At 41.0% G+C, this 8,171-nt stretch overlaps 1 long non-coding RNA gene across 1 annotated transcript; it reads right to left on the bottom strand.

Annotated features, from left to right (window-relative positions):
* Positions 1-1,155: 1,155 nt before the first annotated feature.
* LOC140506781 (uncharacterized) lies at positions 1,156-7,210 on the bottom strand. Its single transcript, XR_011968083.1, has 2 exons — positions 7,054-7,210; positions 1,156-2,005 (listed from the first exon to the last, which is right to left on the bottom strand). It is a non-coding gene; the product is annotated as an uncharacterized lncRNA (long non-coding RNA).
* Positions 7,211-8,171: the final 961 nt, after the last annotated feature.

Below are 8,171 nucleotides of genomic sequence, written 5' to 3'. Positions count from 1 at the left end.
CCTAACCTTAACACCTACCCCAATCGTAACCCTAACCCTAACCCTAACCATAACCCTACCCCTAACCTGAACCCTAACACTAACCCTAACCCCAACCCTAACCCTAATCCTAATCTCAAACCTAACCCTAACCCTAACCCTACCTCTAACTCTATCCTTACCCTAACCCTAAACCCAACCCTACCTGAACCCTAACCCTCAACCTACCCCTAACCCCAACCCTAACTCCAAACCCAATCCTAACCCTAACCCTGAACCTAACCGTAACCCTACCCCTAACTCTAACCCTAAGACTAACCCTACCCCTAATCCTAAACCTAACCCTAACAATAACCGTATCCCTAGCCCTAACCATAACCCTTACACTAACAATAACCCTATACTTAGCCGTAAACCTAACCAAAACCCAAACCCTAACCCAACCACTAACCCTAACCCTAACACCTACTCCAATTTTAACCCTAACCCTAACTCTAACACTAACCCGAAATCAAAACCTAACCCTAACCCTAACTCTAACCCCAACTGCAATCCTTACCTTAACCCTAAGCCTAACCCTAACTCTATCCCTAACCTGAACCCTAACACCTACCCCAATCCTAACCTTAACCCTAACCCTACCCTAACCCTAACCCTAACACTAACCCTAACCCTATCCTTAACCTTAACCCTAACCCTAATCCTAACCTCAACCCTAACCCTACCCCTACCCCTAACACTAACCCTAACCCTAATCCTACCCCTACCCTAACCTTCAACCTAATGCTAACCATACCCCTAACTGTAACCCTAATCCTAACCCTAACCCTAATCCTAACCTCAACCCTAAACCTAACCCTAACCCTAGCCCTAACCGTAACCCTAGCCCTAACTCTAACCCTAATCCTAATCCTAATCTCAACCTTAACCCTAACACTAAACCTAGCCCTAAAACTAACCCTAACCCTAAACCTAACCCTACCCCTACCCCTAAACCTAAGACTAATGCTAACCCTATCCTTCACACTAACCCTAACCCTAACCATGCCCATAAACCTACCCTGTTAGGGGTGGAGTCCTAATTACCGCATCAACTCACCCTGCCCAAGGGTCTTCAGACATCTCTGGCTCCCCTCGGGGGGTCGAGGGGAGAATCACTAGGCAGAACACCGGAGGTGGTTAAGAGCAGCTTTATTACATGACGGTCAGCAAGAAATCCCCCGTCCCCTTCCGTGTTGTGCCTTAAATCACCCAGAACTCGCCCTCCTATTCTGGGTAAGCCCCTCCCCAGTTCCTCCCTGAGGGGGGAGCCCAGCCCAGTCCAGTAGAGCCGCCCCAGTGCCAGCCTGGCAATGCCGCGTCAGCAGTGCCATCGTGGCAAAGCCACGTCAGCAGATCCAGACTCTTGGGCGTCTCCTATCCACCCAGGGGGCCCAGGTCCAGAGCGCCCCTCACAACTCCCCCTTTTTGTTTTAATGATGGGGGTGGACGAGTTCTGCCTTTATGGACTCAAGAGACTCACGGACAGCTCTAAACAGACATGAGATGAGGCACGGTAAGCATAAGCATACAACAAACCCAAGAATCAACATGACGCCCCCTAAGGACACCCACTGGAGCAGCTGGTGCAGGTTCAACCCGTCCCACCAATCTCTTGCATCATTATAGTTTTTCTCCCAGTCCTCATGGAATTGTATTGTTGCTTTCTCCATAGCTCTAAGCACCAAATCTAGTGCTGCTAACTCGGAGGTAAAGTTAGTAACTGTAGTGGCATTGAAGCTGCAGATAAAGCTGGGTAAGTTGCAGTTCATCTCCTATGTTTGAAGAAGGGGCAACATGGTTGCATAGTAGGAGTATTGCGAGAAAGATCAGGAGCACCATTATGTTGTAGATGGCTAAAGTCCTGACAAAGTTTCTGTAACTTTCTTTGTTGTCTCTATCGTGCCCCCTGTGACTTCTTCATCGTGATTGCTGTCTTCCAACACTCGGATACGTTTCACTGGAACCCACACTTCTTTGTTGTCATCTGTTAAAACACAAACATATCCTTTTCCCCAAGTTAATACTATATGAGGACCAAACCATCGTTTATTCTCATCACGCTACATCACCTTATGGGCTTTGGTATTCAATGCATTTGCTGTAACTGACTTGGTCTTAATAGACTCAGTCTTTGTAGGAGATGTTAAAAATTTCATAGAGGCTGATAAGCCGTCATCATCAAATTTCAAATAATTTAATGTGTGAACAGCCAATTGTAATTTGCCATCAACTCCTGGTCCAGCTCCCCCTTTTTGTTTTTGCAAATAAGTTTTCAATGAGCGATTTGCCCACTCTACTATAGCCTGACCAGTAGGATTATGGGGGATTCTAGTAACATGTGATATAGAGAATTCTGCCATGAACTGTTGAATGGCTTTGCTAGTATAAGCTGGACTATTGTCTGTTTTAATACTTCTCGGCATATCATGATGGGCAAAGCAATGTAAGAGGTGTGCACTTGACAGCTTCTCCACACCTCACTGACATCCTTCTACAACATCTATCGTTGCTGGGGTGCAATCTACCTTTTACTAATAATTCTGATATCATTACTGTCCAAAGATGAAAAGAATGTTTGTGAAGGAGTAGGGTTGTCATAATTTAAGGTTAAGTTGTTCAATGTGTATACAGCCTGTACCAATTGTTCCCGAGGGGACCTACCCTTTTTATTTTTAAAGGAACAGGTCGAGATTTATTCTTCCTATATACTATTGCCTGACTCATAGAGTTATATGGTATTCCTGAAATATGAATGATTTATAAAAAGAAATTCAATATTAGAACTGGAGCCCAAGTACAGGCGCTCAAGCACCACACCCTGTCCCCCTTTAAACTGATGGGACCCAACACATTTTTGGAATAAGGGATGAAGGTCTCAACTTCTGAAATTGCTTCCTGCTGAAATTGGACGTAGAGCTGACCCTGACTCACAGGGGCCGAACGTTGGAGGGGTTGTGTCTTTAACCAATATGAGGAACTTGATGATTCAGAGGGTGATAGGTGATAGTCTTGGACAAAGAAACCTAGAAAACATAGATCTGGCACAAAGATTAAACAAACAAGAATCAAAAAGGAGTAAGAATAAAATAACTAGAAGTGAGGTGGGTGTGAGAATACTGTCAAACATCCTCACACTCTCTTGATATACTTAGTAACTATCTAGGATAGGAGGGGTTTGAATGATTCACATTTGTCTCCAACCTCCTTATCTGCTTTCTATGTATTTTGATCAAGCTTTTATTTAGCTTTCCAAATCTCTAGAACTGATCATTCAGACTGCTTCATATTCCTTTATATTTCTACCATAGACAAGATAGTGCATAAGTTATTACTGTTAACTAGCATAGCTGTATTATCTTAAACAAAAGAGATTTCTACGTTGAATCTCACAACTGAATAGATGATCATCGTTGTTTCATCAGCTTGTTTATCTTTTTCTGATTATAATCACTCTCGAAGAAAACTTTGGAAATTAAGTTGTTAATAAGTTCACATATTAGTATTAACTTTTGCTTATTAAAACAACAAGATCTGTTCTGCTTTATAGATCATTATATATTAAGTAGCAATACATTATCTTGAAAATGAAAATTTTAATAGGCTTTAGCCTTATTTTGAAAAATATTTCTTCTAAAAACATTCCTTGTTCTTTTTTTTTTTTTAAAACAGTTGAAATTTTATCATAATGTTAAGAGAGTTACTAAACTTTTTCTTTTAAGAGATTAGGTGAAACCTTTTAAAATGATAGTTGTCTTTTCACTTTGAAGCAAAACAAACCTATTAAAATTAAAATTTATTAAAACTTAGTTGGTATAAAAATGTTCTAAGGAATATAAATTCCCAAAGTATTATAACAAACCAAATCCTTAGGTATTCCAGAATTCCTAGATATCACAAAATGTTTTAATAAAAGTGCATAATAGAATCTCACATTGACAACAGCAAGAGACTGATTACAAAAAATTACTGCTTTTCAACAATAGGGACATCTTAAGGTGAGTCTTAAGTCATTTAAAAAAATTTCTGAACATGTTCCAGTTTCAGATAAAAATAATATTAAGTTTTCCAGTAAGATTACACAAAAGGGCTCACATGTTATACTGACTACTTGTAATTGATCATAGAAGTTTGCTATAAAAGGAAAAAATATTGACATGTGATATAGCAAATATGATAGGATAAAACTTCTTTGACTCTGTTTGAATTCAGATAGGAGTGAAATTTTCCAATCATGCAGTGTCTGTATTATAGCCAGACTCAGGAATAGTCAGGTGGAAAACATTCCTTTATAAAAAGACAGAATGAGAAAACTGACCAGGAGGATCCCATCCTAGATTGAGTCTAGAATTGTCCCCTCAGTGTTTCCTCTCCAGATACAAATTTCACCTGCTAACAGTACAGGATGTAGGATCACAGTTCCTCTGAGTAACTTCTGGCATATTCTTTCAGATACTGATTTAATGCAGTCAACTATACCCAAATTCACACTTAAACAAAAATATTTATGGTCCCAAATGCTTTTACCTTAAACAGCAAACTTCACTAATCCCAACTTAAAGCCAAATACAGTTAAGCAATGAGGATTACTAGGACTCACATACATATGAGATTTCATTTAAGATCCTTCCTTGTCAAATTTAAAACTTGTCCTGATATAAAAGTTAATTATTAAAAATCTTTTCCATCTATTACAACTATAGAGCAAGCCACATTCATTGTTTATGAATTATATAAGCCAAACAAATTTCTTTCTTGGGACTGATGACCTTGTCCACATGAAAGAAGCCTTGGCAGTTTTAAAATTAAAAGGAATTGGCATGAATCCCATGCTTGCCAAACCCAAAACATACTGTCTGGACTGTTCTGAATGGGCAGAACCAGTCTAAATAAATTTTTTACTCCATTCTTTTCTTTCTATACACAGTAATCAATTAACAATATTAGGTTTAGCATTAAAACAGCAACTTCAAAAACTTAGTTAACAATCTTACAACTTTTAGACCTGATAAATTATTTTAGCTGTAACTTCCTAAACAGGCAAAGGTGAAAATACCTGGTTTTCTAAATGGCAGTTACAAAGCATTATAAGATAAGGTTAGTAGGACTGATAAAATTTTTAAGTAACATAAATGGCTATACACAATTTTTCCAACATCTTTTAGTTTCAACAAGATTCAGATTACAAATTGCTTTCTGTAATACCATTTCTGGGTTACAGAGTAAAATAAAAATCATAATGGTTCTAATTTTTAATCAAGAAAATTTCACATCTATGTCTACTCCTTAAAAATATGTTTGAAAGAGAAAGTTGTAAAACTGCAAGTGGAAGCGAGGGAGACTCTGGAACAAAGTCCAGCGGCGCCAGTCCTCCTCCTTACCACTTGGAAGTTCACATCTTCATCTCTGAGGTGTCTTTTTTCATTTTTAGTTTTATGCATATTCTCAATTTGCCTTAATGCCAAATAATACAATAAATTCTGACCTGTCTTTAACATCCAATTAGGAGTGACATGTTTCACTTAAAATATGACCAGAATAACTACCTTTTAGTTGTATCCCATACACAAAAACTTTTCTTTTAGGTGAGGCATGAGATAATTAAAATGCTATTCAATCCGTCTTTGTGATAGGAGGGGAAAAATTTCCCCAATTTCTTCTTGTCTTTCTCTCCACCTTCATAACTTGGCCAGAGTTAGAAAGTAGAAAGAGAGAGAGAATTTTACCAACAACTTTCCAATAAATTCCAAAACTTTTATGCTTTCCTTAAACTTCATACACATGTTGTACTACTAGTGGGCTTTGATTAAAGCTCCTTTAAAACTTCACATATTATTGCCTTGTATTTCTTATGTAAAACTGCATTTAGCAGCATTATAAACTAAATAATATAAGATTAGTTTCTCACTTTCTCTCTCCCATTCTCCTCCCTGATGCTGCAGCCATCAGAGAGAAGGGATGAGGGGGAGGGAAAGAGATAACATTCTGAATTCCAGCTACAAAGGAGCTGGCCGTAATAAATCACAAACACACACACACAGAACATGTAAAGACTGAACACATACACAGACAATAAAAAAAATTCAAAAACTGAGAAAAGATTGTCAGAAATCCTCTGCACAAATTAGACCTATGGCTTGATTTCTTTTACTTAGTTCCAGACATAATTTTAAACTTATTGGTTCCATATATTCAGCATGATACTCTATAATGTCCTCCTTAACCGACACATTCTTTCTAAACTCTAATTGATTCAAATATTTTTATGCTTATCTTAAGAGGCTCAGTCTCCAAATTATTAATTTTCTTTGTTCCTTCTGTGCTGCGCTCTAGTCCTGCCTCCCCTCCCTGACTCCTCACTCCCTGAATTCTTTCTATGCTGCACAGCCAATAGAATTGAAGCAGTTCCCCTTTTTGAACCTCCCCCTCTCTCCTCCAGTTTTTCTTCGTCCCTGGTGGCTAATTCTTTGTTCCCCTTTTTTCCAACGCCATTTTTCTTAATTTCCTTTAACTTTTCCCAGGGATAGATAGATGGTACATCATCATCTGAAGTTTCCCTCAAAGAATCTCCCACCTGGGTGCCACTATGCTCAGTGAGAAAAGGGAGCTGCAGCAACAGGTTTATCAGGGAGTAAAAGGTGAAATCATGATCGGTCAGAGTGCCAGGTTTAGTTTCAGCATAAGAGACCATCTGCTGACCGACTACACCCCATCTCGCGGGGTCGATTCCTGTATGCTCTACCCACGGGCTGACCGTCCAAATCTTATCGACCCAAGAGTGGCAGTCTTTGATATGAGTCTTAATGCCCTGTGCTCAGCAGACCTTATAAATTTGACAGGCGAGAACACCTTTCTCCTCCGGATTCATTCGGGTTTAATCACCTTTTGTCCCATTCTTCCTAAGCCTACAAGGACTTAGGGCTGCCTAGTCTTCCCCCACCCGCCTGCGGTCTGGGGGGCTGGCGGTCTCCTAGCAGTCCCTGTTTCGGGGCTCCAGCTGTTAGGGGCGGAGCCCTAATTACCGCATCAACTCACCCTGCCCAAGGGTCTTCAGACGTCTCTGGCTCCCCTCGGGGGGTCGAGGGGAGAATCACTAGGCAGAACACCGGAGGTGGGTAAGAGCAGCTTTATTACATGATGGTCAGCAAGAAATCCCCCCGTCCCCTTCCATGTTGTGCCTTAAATCACCCAGAACTCGCCCTCCTATTCTGGGTAAGCCCCTCCCCAGTTCCTCCCTGAGGGCGGAGCCCAGCCCAGTCCAGTAGAGCCGCCCCAGTGCCAGCGTGGCAATGCTGCGTCAGCAGTGCCACCATGGCAAAGCAACGTCAGCAGGTCCAGACTCTTGGGCGTCTCCTATCCACCCAGGGGGCCCAGGTCCAGAGCGCCCCTCACACTACCCCTAATCCTAACCCTAATAACTACCCAAATCCTAACATTGACCCTAACACTAACCATAACCCTACCCCTAATACTAACCCTGCCCCAAACCCTAAACCTAACCCTAACCCTAACCCTACTCCTACCGCTAACCCTAACCCTAATGGTAAACCTAACCCTAACGGTAACCCTAACATTAACCCTAACCCTAACCTTAATCCTAAACTCAGCCCTAATGGTAACACTAATCCTACTCCTGACCTTATCCTTAAGACTAACCCTAACGCTAACCCTAATTCTAACCTCAACACTAACCCTAACCCTACCCCTACCTCTAACCCTAACACTAAGCCTAATCCTATCCTTAACCCTAACCCTAACTCTAACCCTAACGCTAACCCTATCCCTACCCCTAACCCTAACCCTAACACTAATCCTATCCTTAACCCTAACCCTAACCCTACCCCTAACCCTAAACTTAACACCTACCCCAAAGCTAACCCTAACCCTAACCCTAACCATAACCCTAACCCTAACGCGAAGCCTAACACTAACCCTAATCCCAACCCTAACCCTAATCCTAATCTCAAACCTAACCCTAACCCTAAACCTACCCCTAGCCCTAACCGTAACCCTAGCCTTCACCATAACCCTAATCCTAATCCTAATCTCAACCTTAACCCTAACACTAAACCTAGCCCTAAAACTAACCCTAACCCTAAACATAACCCTACCCCTACCCCTAAACCTCAGACTAATGCTAACCCTATCCTTCA

This window comes from Notamacropus eugenii, chromosome 5, assembly GCF_028372415.1.
Source record: "Notamacropus eugenii isolate mMacEug1 chromosome 5, mMacEug1.pri_v2, whole genome shotgun sequence".
Taxonomy (NCBI): Eukaryota; Metazoa; Chordata; class Mammalia; order Diprotodontia; family Macropodidae; genus Notamacropus; species Notamacropus eugenii.
This window is presented reverse-complemented; position numbering and strand designations above follow the sequence as displayed.